Genomic DNA, 14,153 nt, shown 5'->3' with positions numbered 1-14,153 from the left:
ACCTCACTTGCCTCCAGAGGAATGAACCCCAAAAGGTACAGTTGCCCCCCACATGTATTGACGGTGAAATGAGAGGAAGGCACACACATAGAGATGATATATAGGTTCAGCAAATTGAGGCCCGCTGTAAACTAGAAAGCAGAACGATACAAAAGGGGTCTGAGCGGTCAGCAAAAAACCCTAATCAAAAAACCATCCTGAGATTACAAGAACCCATGTGCCAACTCATGGCACATGGGGAGAACCTCAGTCCACTAGAGCTACCAGCTAGCATAAAGACATAATAAGCAAGCTGGACAAAAAACCAAACAACTGAAAATCAGCACTTAGCTTATCCTGAAAGATCTGGGAGCAGGTAGGCAGGAACCAAACAGAGCACATCTGAATACATTGATAGCCGGCAATGGAATGACAGAAAGGCCAGGTAAAATAGGAAACACCCAGCCTCTGATGGACAGGTGGAAACCAAAGGCCGCAACCCACCAAAGTCACCCAGTACCAGCAGTAACCACCAGAGGGAGCCCACAAACAGAATCCACAACACACCTGTCATCCTTGTCCTCCTTACCCGCCTCCCATATCTAGCCACTACCACATCCTTGCAGAAACCTTGCACATCTAGACATTCACAGACTCTCAGACTCTCTCCAACCGCTGTCCTCCATACCTTCACTCCATGGCATGGACAGCACCACCGCTTTTTATAACTCCACCCTCACATTAGCCATAGACTCAGTCACCCCTCTCATGCATGGCAAAGTGCAACAAATCAATATGCAACCCTGGCATAACAACCTCACCAAAAAACTCTGATAAGCATCAAGGGTCGCGGAGCAGTGATGGAAAAAAACATGCTGCCAGACAGCTTCACTGCTTTCAAACAAGCTACACTTGCCTTCAAACTAGCCCTCACTTTTGCTAAACAGACCTATTTCACTAACCTTGTATCTTCACTCTCCTACAACCCAAAACAACTGTACAACACATTTAACTCTCTCCTTTGCCCACCACTGCCACCTCCAACTCCCCTCATCCCCTCATCAAGCTGGTTTTGGCTTACAAATACTGATGTAAAATACTGACCAAATACTGCTAGTGGGACGGCAGCCTTACTGTTCCACCACCCCAACCACTCCATATACCAGACCTCTGCCCTTCCCTAATACCTTCCCTAACACTTAGAATACTGTGCACAGTTCTGGTCTCCGATGTATAAGAAAGACATAGCTGAACTGGAGCGGGTGCAGAGAAGAGCGACCAAGGTTATTAGAGGACTGGGGGGTCTGCCATACCAAGATAGGTTATTACACTTGGGGCTATTTAGTTTGGAAAAACGAAGACTAAGGGGTGATCTTATGTTAATGTATAAATATATGAGGGGACAGTACAAAGACCTTTCTGCTGATCTTTTTAATCATAGACCGGTGACAGGGACAAGGGGGCATCCTCTACGTCTGGAGGAAAAAAGGTTTAAGCATAATAACAGACGCGGATTCTTTACTGTAAGAGCAGTGAGACTATGGAACTCTCTGCCGTATGATGTTGTAATGAGTGACTCATTGCTTCAATTTAAGAGGGGACTGGATACCTTTCTGGAAAAGTATAATATTACAGGGTATATATATTAGATTCCTTGATAAGGCGTTGATCCAGGGAACTAGTCTGATTGCCGTATGTGGGGTCGGGAAGGAATTTTTTTCCCCATGATGGAGCTTACTCTTACCACATTGGTTTTTTTTTGCCTTCCCCTAGATCAACATGTTAGGGCATGCTAGGCTATGGGTTGAACTAGATGGACTTAAAGTCTTCCTTCAACCTTAATAACTATGTAACTATGTAATAACTTCCGTCTCCAACATCTCTGAAGGAGAACTTACTTCCTTTCCAAATCACACCTCACCACCTGTGCACTTGACCCCATCCATTACCACCTGCTCCACAACCTCACTAACATGCTCATTCCAGCCCTAACACATCTCTTCAACCTATCGCTATCTTCTGGTACCTTTCTCTGCTTTCAAACATGCCACCATCACACTCATCCTCAAAAAAGCTAACCTTGACCCAACTGCTATGCCCAGCTATCGCCCCATATCACTGCTCCCGTTTGCTTCTAAACTCCTTGAGCAGCATGTCCATGCTCAAGTTTCCTCCCACCTCTTATCTAACTCTCTCCTTGACAACCTCCAATCTGGCTTCCGCCCCTCCACTCCACCAAAACTGCTCTAACCAAAATTACTAATGACTTACTCACAGCCAAAGCTAACAGACAGTTCTCCATCCTCCTCCTTCTCAACCTGTCCTCTTCTTTTGACACAGTCTGCCACTGCCTACTGCTACAGATTCTTTCTTCCCTTGGCATCCAAGGCCTTGCCCTGTCCTGAATTGCCTCATACCTTTCCAATCGCACATTTAGCATTTCCCACTCTCACACTACTTCTTCATCCCGCCCTGTCTCTGTTGGAGTACCTCAAGGCTCTGTGCTAGGGTCCCTACTTTTTTCCATCTATACTCTTGGCGTAGGACAACTCATTAAGTTCCATGGCTTCCAGTACCACCTATATGTGGATGGCACTCAGATCTACCTCTTTGGCTCAGATGTCGCCTCTCTGCTGTCCAGAATCCCGGAGTGTCTGTCAGCCATATCCTCCTTCTTCAACTCTCGCTGCCTAAAACTCAATGTAGACAAAACTGAACTCTTCATATTTCCCCCATCTCACGTATTCTCCCTACCTGATCTATTTATTATGGTAAACGGCATCACGCTCTCTCCCGCACCTGAAATCCGCTGCCTCGGGGTAACTCTCGACTCTGCCCTGTCCATCAAACCACACGTCCAAACTCTTGCAACCTCCGGTCACTTCCAACTTAAAAATATTGCCAGAATCCATCCCTTTCTCAGCCCACAATCTACTAAAACTCTTGTGCATGCTCTCATCATCTCCCATCTTGATTACTGCAACACCCTCCTCTGTGGCCTCCCTGCTAAGTCCCTTGCACCACTCCAGTCTGTCCTCAACTCTGCTGCTTGGCTAATCCACCTCTCTCCTTGCTGCTCCCCTGCTTCTCCCCTCTGCAAATCCCTCCACTGGCTCCCAATTCCCAAACAAATCCAGTTCAAACTACTAAGGCTGCCATCACACTAGCAGTATTTGGTCAGTATTTTACATCAGTATTTGCAAGCCAAAACCAGGATTGGAACAAATACAGGAAAAGTGTAATAGAAACCTACTAGTTCTGTATTTATCACCCACTCCTGGTTTTGGCTTACAAATACTGATGTAAAATACTGACCAAATACTGCTGTGTGACGGCAGCCTAACACTGATCTACAAAGCCATCAACAACCTGGCCCCTCCCTATATCTCTGAACTAATTTCCCACTATCTTCCCTCACGTAATCTTCGATCCTCCCAAGACCTCCTACTCTCCTCCACACTTATTCCTTCCTCACACAACCGCCTCCAAGATTTCTCCCAAATATCGACATCCTTTGGAATTCCATGCCTCAACACGTCCGATTATCCACCACCCTCGGATCCTTCAGACAAAAGCTGAAAACCCATCTCTTCAGAAAAGCCTACAGCCTGCAATAACCATTCTGCCACCTCACCAACCACCCAAGCTGCTGCCTCACCGACGACCCGAGCTGCCACCTCACCACCAGTGCTGCAGCACCATCGACCTCCTGTCTCTTCCCCATTATCCCGTAAAATGTAAGTCCGCAAGGACAGTGTCCTCTCCCCTCTGTACCAGTCTGTCATTGTAAATTTGTTTACTGTTAACGATACCTATAACCCTGTATGTAACCCCTTTTCTCATGTACAACACCATGGAATTAATGGTGCTATATAAATAAATAATATTAATAATAGTGTGTGAAGTCAGAACTGAATAACAACGGCCTTGTTGATGCTGGAAGTCAACGACTGCCCTCTTCTGCTCACAAATCATTTCCAAAATATGCAGTGTAGAGTTCCAATGCATGGGGAGGACATCACACAACAGCCAGTGAGCCAGAAGATGCAAGCGCTGCAGAAGCAAGGGCGGATGAAGCTCTAGCTGACTTTCTAAAATGGGTACGCAGAGCCTCGTACTTTTCCTAGCAGATCTGGCACCTCTGTGTCGCTTTTCAGAAAAAATTGAACAATGAGGTTAAGAACATGGGCCAGGCATGGCACGTGTGTGAGCTCGCTTCGACATAGAGCAGCCACCAGGTTCCAGCCATTGTCACACATGACCATGCCTGGCTGTAGGTTCAGTGGTGTCAGCCACAGATCTGCCTGCTCTTTCAGAGCTGTCCAGTTTCCACAACTCTTCATCATTGTGCGGTTTGTCACCTAAGCATATTAGCTTCAACACAGCATGTTGCCAATTGGTTGAGGGCAGTGCTGCAGTGCTTCCAGCTTGTCACTGATTAATTATTTTCGGAGATGGAGGCTGAAGAGGATGCGAAGAAGAAGGAGGTGCAGGAGCTGTAGACTGTGGGGGCAACCCAAAATTGACGTAGGGCCCTCAATAATCATGGTTGGGAGGACGTGCACCATCCCAAGGTCGGACTGGGTCCCAGCTTCCACTATGTTAGCCCAGTGTACCGTTAGTGAGATGTACCATCCTGACCACAAGCTCTTGTCCATATGTCTGTGGTTAGGTGGACTTTTCCAATAATAGCATTGTGGAGGGCACGTGTAATGTTGTGGGACACGTGCCTGTGTAATGTCGGGACGGCACACTGGTACAAATAGTCCGGCATGTTCGGGGTTTCGGGGTGATCCATGGCTCTGCCCTCCCTTTCAAGATACATATCCAAGCCCTTGCCTCCTCCTGCCCACTACAACTCAAATACATTTCCAGGATCCGTACATTCCAAGAAACTGCAAAAATGTCTGTGCACACCCTAATTATCGCCTTCCTCCACTACTGCAACCTTCTAATCTCTGGCCTCCCCTCTAGCACTCTTGCACCTCTCCAATCTATCCTAAAGTCTGATGCCCGAGTAATCCAACTGTCCCTCTGTTATTCCCCAGCCTTTCCTCTCTGCCAGGCCCTTCACTACCTTCCAATTGCCTAGAGGCCACAGTTCAAAACACTAACTATGACATACAAAGCCTTCCACAACCTGTCTCCATATATCGGTAACATGGTCTCCCAATGTCCGACTGGGTCATGGCTTCCTCTACGCTAACCCAGCGTGCCATCAGTGAGATGTACCGTCCCTGCCCACAAGTACTTGTCCACGGTTCCATGGTTAGGTGCACTTTCCCTGTAACAGCATTGTTGCGGGCCCGGGTAATGTTGTGGGACACTTTTTTGCTTGTGCAATGTCGTGACGGCAGTCGTGAAAAATTGTGGTGGCTGGGTAATGAGTACCTTGAGATGGTCACCGCCATCAGGTTGCGGAAAGGATATGTCTCCCACGGACCTAAAATGCAACATTTTGAGCGCAAGCAGATGAGAATTGTTTGAATTTAGTACTGTGGCATTGGCTGCGTATTTCCGCTTCCGTTCCAAGGACTGTGATATGGACAACTGAACGCTGCGCTGGGACAAGGACGTTTATGTTACACCGATCTTCTGACAGGCATGAAACACATTCTGGTAATTGATGGTGGCTAAACGACTAATCATTGTAGGCTGTACCCTGGATCTCATACCTCCCATAGCCACCACTGTTATTAATCATGTACGTAACCATTCATGTCATCACCATGCCCCTTTTCCTGATCACTTCATCCAACGATTCGTCTGCCATATTTTTACTAAAAACCTGCACCTTCCCAGCAGCAACTGTGTAGGAAACCACTTTACAGTTTTGCAAGGTGTTTATGATGCCCTTAAACAATTAAAAAAAAAAATAACCCACCCATGGGGAAATGTTTGTCAGCCCATGCACTTAGTGTATGGACATTATAAGTCTAGGAGACCCACTCCTTTACATTGGGCCTACTTTTTAATGAGGTCTTCATCAACGTCTCATCATTCTCCACCACTAGATCACCAGGGTTAACGTGTTCTGTGCTGTTACAGCCAGTCCAATTTTTGGCAAGGGTGTCTACGATGCCCATAAAATATTTTTAAAAAATGTACCCCCCATGGGGAAATGTTTATCAGCCCATGCACTTAGTGTATGGGCATTTCAAGTCTAGGAGACATGCTCCTTACCATTGGGCCTAGTTTTTAATAATGCCTTCCTCTGCATATCATCATTCTCCGCCACTAGAACACCATGGTGAACATGTTCTGTGCTGCTACAGCCATTCAATTTTTGGCCAAGGGCGTCTATGATCCCCATAAATAATTTTTTAAAAATGTAACCTCCATGGGAAAATTATTTTCAGCCATACACTTAGTGTATGGGCATTACAAGTCTAGGAGACCCGCTCCTTTGTAATGGGACAGGTTTTTTTATGAGGCCCTCCATGTTTCTTCCAAGAGGGATTGGGGTGCGCGCAAATTTGGGTCAAGGTGGAACTTGCATTCAATGCATAAGGAAAGAGTATGGCAAGAAAAACTAAGCAATGTGAAGTGGGTTTTCCTGTGGCCATTCAGTACCTGGGTTCAAAGGCTTATTCGGGTGCATATGACTTGATAGCAGGGCAGGCTTGCAGGTAATACATAAGAAAACAGTATGGCAGGACCGACTGGAGAATGTGAAGTGGGTTTTCCTGTGGCCATCCAGTACCTGGGTTCAAAGGCTTATTGGGGTGCATATGACTTGATAGCAGGGCAGGCCTTGCAGGTAATAGATAAGAAAACAGTATGGCAGGACCAACTGAAGAATGTGAAGTGGCTTTTCCTGTTGCCATCCAGTACCTATGTTCAAAGGCTTATTTGGGTGCATAAAATGTGATAGCAGAACATGCCTTGCATTCAATGCAACATTTTTTCAGGAAGACCTCCTGTACCACTTGTGAAAGGGGTATTGGGGGTGCGTTGTAATTGTTGTCAGCCCAGCCACTGACTTCATAGGCAATAACAGCATAGGAGACCCACTGTTTAATAATGGACCTTCAAGAATATTAATGCCGCCTGATGCCCCTCTAAAAATAGGCTTTGAGACTTTAAGACTGAGTTCTTCTTTCATAAATGAAGCAAGATGTGTCTCCTTATGTGTCACACACCACATGGCCAGCTAGAGTTGTTAAATGTTACCATTACATTTCCCAGTGAATGCATTTGTATTGGTTGAAAGCAAATGAAAGTTGAAAAACGCATCAAAAATGCTGCATGTGAACATAGCCCAAGTGAGTAACAATTTGTTCTGTGGTTAATTATTTTGCCTTACATACAAGTCATTACCCGGGAAAGGATGTACCTTAACATATTTCCCAGCAAAATCCATTTTGGTTTCATTTTTGCATGTTTTTTGGTGCATCTGTAAAAATGGCATGAAACTCTGACAGCATTGCTTACAGCTGTGACCTTGTAGTCAGAAATGCTTCCAGGGGTGATCCCCATGATGTCCCTGTGTCATTTGAGTAATGTTTCCATCATTTTCAGATGTTTTAGACGTTAAAAGGACCCTCTGGGGATCACGGTAAAAATACTCTGGTTTCCCATAGACTTACATTGGGCTTGTTGCTCGGGTCGACTACCCGAGTATTCCAATTTGCTCAACCCAAGCAATGAGCACCCAAGCATTTTAGTGCTCATCACTAGTCAGCTGTCCTCTGTGGTGAAGTACAGTGCCTTGCGAAAGTTTTCGGCTCCCTGGAACTTTTCAACCTTTTCCCACATATCATGCTTCAAACATAAAGATACCAAATGTAAATGTTGGTGAAGAATCAAAAACTAGTGGAACACAATTGTGAAGTTGAACAAAATTTATTGGTTATTTAAAATTTTTGTGGAAATTCAAAAGCTGAAAAGTGGGGCGTGCAATTTTATTCAGCCCCTTTACTTTCAGTGCAGCAAACTCACTCCAGAAGTTCATTGCAGATCTCTGAATGATCCATTGTTGTCCTAAATGCCTAATGATGATAAATATAATCCACCTTTGTGTAATCAAGTCTCCGTATAAATGCACTTGCTCTGTGATAGTCTCGGAGTCCTGTTTGAAGCACAGAGAGCATCATGAAGACCAAAGAACACAACAGGCAGGTCCGTGATACTGTTGTGGAGAAGTTTAAAGCTGGATTTGGATACAAAATGATTTCCAAAACTTTAAACATCCCAAGGAGCACTGTGCAAGTGATCATATTGAAATGGAAGGAGTATCATACCACTGCAAATCTACCAAGACCCGGCAGTCCCTCTAAACTTTCATCTCAAACAAGGAGAAGACTGATCTGATATGCAGCCAAGAAGCCCATGATCACTCTGGATGAATTGCAGTGCTTTACAGCTGAGGTGGGACAGTCTGTCCACAGACAGGACAACAATCAGTCGTACAGTGCACAAATCTGGCCTTTATGGAAGAGTCTCCTTCCCGGGGGTCTCTTCCTATTAGTGGGCGCTCAGCTGCTGGCCGCCCGGCTGGAGCCCTACGACCTCCTGTATGACAGCGGCATGCAGGCATATTACCGGGAGGACTGGCCGTCCGTCATCCTCTCCATGGAGAAAGTGCTGCGCAACCGGGAGCTCCTTCGCCACAACCACATCACTTGTCGCATGCAGTGCGCCAATACAAGCGACTACTCCGCTCAGCCTCCGGGCTGGGGACCGGTGCAGGACCTGAGCTTCTTCCAGAGGGTGCTGGAGAGGGCGGCCTGTGTGCGGGGGTGCGAGCGGCACAGCATGGGGGCCCCGGCCACCTACTTCATGGCCAGCGAGGAGCTGGAGCTGGAGTTCAGGAAGAGGAGCCCCTACAACTACCTGCAAGTCGCCTACTTCAAGATCCACAAATTGGATAAAGCCGTAGCCACTGCGCACACTTTTTTCATGGGGAACCCCGACCACATGGAGATGCGGCAGAATCTGGGGTATTACAAGATGATTGCGGGGGTGTCCGATTCTGACTTCCGAGATCTGGAAGCCAAGCCCCACATGTTTCATCTTGGGGTGAGATATTACATGGATGAGGAGTCTGCAACGGCCATTACCTATTTTGAAAAAGCCTTGGAGGAATATTCAGTCGTGGATGTCGAATGCCGCAGCCTTTGTGATGGGCCTTACGATTACGATGGCTACAACTTCCTAGATTACAGTGCCGATTTATTCCTTTATGGAAGAGTGGCAAGAAAAAAGCCATTTCTTAAACATATCCATAAAAAGTGTCATCTTAAGTTTGCAACAAGCCACCTGGGAGACACACCAAACGTGGAAGAAGGTGCTCTGGTCAGATTACACCAAAATCAAACTTTTTGGCAGCAATGCCAAACGATATGTTTGGCGTAAAGGCAGCACAGCTCATCACCCTGAACACACCATACCCACTGTCAAAAATGGTGGTGGCAGCATCATGGTTTGGGCCTGATTTTCTTTAGCAGGGACAGGGAAGATGGTCATACAGGACCATTCATGAAAAAAGCCTGTTGGAGTCTGCAAAAGACCTGAGACTGGGACGGAGATTTGTCTTCCAACAACACAATGATCCCAAACATAAAGCAAAATCTACAATGGAATGGTTCACAAATAAACATATCCAGGTGTTAGAATTGCCAAGTCAAAGTCCAGCCCTCAATCCAATCAAGAATCTGTGGAAAGAGCTGAAAACTGCTGTAAGCTAATAATCTCCATCAAACCTCACTGAACTCGAGCTGTTTGCCAAGGAAGAATGGGCAAGAATTTCAGTCTCTCGATGTACAAAATGGATAGAGACATACCCCAAGTGACTTGCAGCTGTTATCGCAGGAAAAGTTGGCACAACAAAGTATTAAGTTAAAGGGGTCGAATATTATTGCACGCCCCACTTTTTAAGGTTTTGATTTTCCACAAAAATGTAAAATAACCCATAAGTTTTGTTCAACTTTACAACTGTGTTCCACTTGTTGTTGATTCTTCATCAAAAATTTACATTTGATATCTTTATGCTTGAAGCATGATATGTGGGAAAAGGTTGAAAAGTTCCAGAGAGCCGAATACTTTCACGAGGCACTGTATATAGAGCATCTGTCAGCTCTTTTGTGTGATGCAGTTTATAGGGGATCTGTCAGCTCTCCTGTGTGGTGTAGTATATAGAGGATTTGTCAGCTCCCATGTGTGGTGTAGTATATAGGATGTATCCCATGTGGTATTTTTGCATTACTGCATAGTGGGCCCTGTGATTGGTTTTTCTCTGGTGGGCCCAAGGTACTCTAGTAAGACTCTGGGTATGCATACAGCTTTTTCTTCAATTCTTCCCACAATTGTTTGACTGGGTTGAGGTCTGGGGACTGTGGGGGCCTATCCAGCACCTATGCTTCATTGTCATTGAACCATTTTTTTCCCAGTCTCGATGTATCCTTAGTGTCATTGTCCCATAGTACTCGAGTATGAAATATGTTGTCTTGTAGGACACTTACATGCTGGTGCTTCTCAAAAAATTAGAATATCATCAAAAAGTTAATTTACTTCACTTCTTCAATGCAAAAAGGTGAAACTCATATATTATATACATTCATTTCAGAGTGCTGTATTTCAAGTTTTTATGTCTGTTAATCTTGATGATTATGGCTTACAGCCAATGAAAACTCAAAAGTCATTATCTCAGTAAATTTGAATAATTAACAAAAACACCTGCAAAAGGCATTCCTAAGCATTAAAAAGGTCCCTTAGTCTGTTTCAATAGGGTCCACAATCATGGGTAAGACTGCTGACTTGACAGATGTCCAGAAGGCAGTCATTTACACACTCCATAAGGAGGGTAAGCTACAAAGGGTCATTGATAAAGAAGCAGGCTGTTCATAAAGTTTCCAAGCATATTAATGGAAAGTTGAGTGGAAGTAAAAAGTATGGTAGAAAAAGGTGCACAAGCAACCGGAATAACTGCAGCCTTGACAGGATTGTTAAGAAAAGGGCATTTATAAATTTGGGGGAGATTCACAAGGAGTGGATAGCTGCTGAAATATTTGATTCAAGAGCCACGACACACAGAAGTCCAGGATATGTCGCATTCCTTGATTTGTAAAGCCACTCATGACCAATAGACAAGCCAGAAGCCTCTTACCTGGGCCAAAGATAAAAGAACTGGACTATTGCTCAGTAGTCCAAGGTGTTGTTTTCAGATGAAAGTAAAGTTTGCATTTCAGTGAAAATCAAGGACCCAGAGTCTGGAGGAAGAGTGGAGAGGCACACAATCCAAGATGCTTGAGGTCTAGTATGACATTTCTACAATCAGTGATGGATTGGGGAGCCATTCCATCTGCTGATGTAGGTCCACTGTGTCTAATCAAGACCAAAATCAATGCAGCCATCTACCAGGAAATTTTAGAGCACTTCATGCTTCCCTCTGCCAACAAGCTTTTTTTGGAAAAGGAAATTTCATTCTCCAGCAGGACTTGGCACCTGTCCATACTGCCAAAAGTACCAATACTGGGTTTAAAAACAACAGTATCAATGTGCTTGATTGGCCAGCAAACTCGCCTGACCTTATCCCCATAGTGAATCTTTGGGGTATTGTAAAGAGGAAGATGAGAGACACCAGACCCAACAAAGCAGATGAACTGAAGGCTGCTATTAAAGGAAACCTGTCACCCCCAAAATGGAAGTTGAGCTAAGCCCACCGGCATTGAGCTTATCTACAGCATTCTGGAATGCTGTAGATAAACCCCCGATGTAACCTGAAAGATGAGAAAAAGAGGTTAAATTATACTCACTTGGGCGGGTGGTCTTATCCGATGGGCGTCGCAGTCCGGGGCCTCCCATCTTCTTACGATCACGTCCTCTTCGTGTCTTCACGCTGCAGCTCTGGTGCTGGCATACTTTGTCTGCCCTGTTGAGGGCAGAGCAAAGTACTGCAGTGCGCTGGCACCGGGAAACGTGAGAGAGGCCCAGCACCTGTGCACTGCAGTACTTTTTTCTCCCCTCAACAGGGCAGACAAAGCACGCCTGCGCCGAAGCCGCAGTGTGAAGACAGAAGAGGACGTCATCGTAAGAAGATGGGAGGCCCCGGACCACGACGCCTATCGGACCGGACCGCAGCGGGAACGTCCCTGGGTGAGTATAGTATAACATCTTTTTCTCATCTTTCAGGATACATTGGGGGCTTATCTACAGCATTCCAGAATGCTGTAGATAAGCCCCTGATGCCGGTGGGCTTAGCTCAACTTCCATTTTGGGGGTAACAGGTTCCCTTTAAAGCAACCTGGGCTTCCACAACACCTCAAATCCTACACAAGACCAAAAGGAGTACATATCCCACTCAATTAATATCTATTTAAATCTTTTATTAATAAATATACAATGAAAAAATCAATATAGAACAGACATGAAAAAGCTTCAGACAACAACTCATGAGGGGAGAAAATGACACAACTGAAATAACAGAATAGGTAAGTGAGCAGACCTAACAAGCGTATGGTCCATATTCACCAATATCCATTACAACAGGTAAAACCCCATAATAGGGTTGGATATCAGTGAATGTACCATAACCTCTTATGTACCAACATCAGCGGACAGTTCCTTAGTCTCTAATACTTAATTAAGCATGGTACAAGAAAAAATATATAAACGGACCCCTTTAAAGGACGCTCAGCTTACCCATAGTAATATCCGTCAGTGTGCGCTCCACAGCAGCCCCAACGCGCGTTTCGCGTGGGATTCTTCCAGGGGCTGTATGTGTGTGTCTTTCCCACATGCTTATATATCAATAAAACAGCTGTTCCCACTACTAATCCCTGCACGGCGCTTGTGCACTCAGATGTATTGCACATTAATACAAACGTAAAGCGGCATCCGTGCATGCGCATTAAGGTGCCAATATCCAGCCATGTATCCAAGCAACGGCATGATGTTTACATGCCGCTGCCGAATAACTACCACAGCATCCTATGGCGCATGTGCACCGTGTAGCGTACCCTACAGGATACATCGCCGCGGACCGCACACATGCCAGAGCGGGCGAGGGAAAATCCCCACGACATTATGTCGCCCACCCGACATTACGGAGGCCCACAGGGATGCGTCAGGATACAGCCACAGCAGACATGCGCACATGCTGGGAAGTAAGTATAGTGGAATGAACATCAAGAAAAAAGGGGGAATAGAGGAAGGAAAAAATACCTCATTAGAAGAAGGGGAGAAGAAAGAAACAGAGGAACCCTATATAATACAAATAAATATAGTGACTATATATAAATATATAAATATATAAAACAGAGAGAGACACAACATCTCATACCTTTCAATCAATTAAGAGTGAATAGTGCAAAAAGTGACCAATGTAAAAAATATTCATAAAACAGCCTAATATCTAATAATATTTATATAACTACCCTAGACAAGTAGGCCAAAGACATCAATACAATAGTGACATACATAATATTAGTGTAAATAATTTTTGATTCTTCTTATTTTCGATTAAGAGTTCCTCAATTAATTTACTTCATCCAGATCCCATTTATAAATGTCCCAGAGACCCAATGTAGAAAAAACTTGAAGTTCTCCATAAACCATTCTTCCGAATCTCCCTCCAAAGCGGGAAAAGCTGCTCCAAAGAATCTCTGCATACGGGAAGTCGACCACAGGATGGTAAAGAATAATGAACAAAATAACTACATAAAAAGACAAAAACACACATAATTAAAAACCAAGACCAAAAGGAACAGACTGACCTAAAAGACCACAAACACAGGACAAATGATTATTACATTATTTTTCCACTACTCCTTCACAGGAATGCCTAGAAACTCAATTGTTCATTAAGACCCATTGGGACCATAGTGTCCAATGTTGTAATCCACCGGCACTCTAATTGGGCCAGAATCCTCTTCAAATCACCACCTCTAATACCGCATCTCACTCGGTCAATCCCAATTACCTGAAGGTCTTTTGGATTGCATCCATTATATGACTTAAAGTGGCGTGGAATCGTTTTTAGAGAGGTATTATCCTCAACCTCCGTGGCTGCCTGGATGTCTCTGACATGCTCGCGGGTACGTACCCGAATCTCACGTGAAGTTAGTCCAACATAATATAGATTACAGGTACATCTGGCAAGATATATCACAAAGGTAGTACTACATGATATATAATCTGTGATTTTAAAATTTCTCCGGCCATCTGAGGAAGAG

General features: G+C 44.8%; 1 pseudogene; it reads left to right on the top strand.

The window, feature by feature from the left end:
* Window positions 1-8,508: 8,508 nt before the first annotated feature.
* On the top strand, window positions 8,509-13,508 carry LOC143775110 (prolyl 3-hydroxylase 1 pseudogene; annotated as a pseudogene).
* The last annotated feature ends 645 nt before the right edge of the window (window positions 13,509-14,153 follow it).

The sequence above is a fragment of the Ranitomeya variabilis genome, chromosome 5 (genome assembly GCF_051348905.1).
Source record: "Ranitomeya variabilis isolate aRanVar5 chromosome 5, aRanVar5.hap1, whole genome shotgun sequence".
Classification (NCBI taxonomy): Eukaryota; Metazoa; Chordata; class Amphibia; order Anura; family Dendrobatidae; genus Ranitomeya; species Ranitomeya variabilis.
This window is presented reverse-complemented; position numbering and strand designations above follow the sequence as displayed.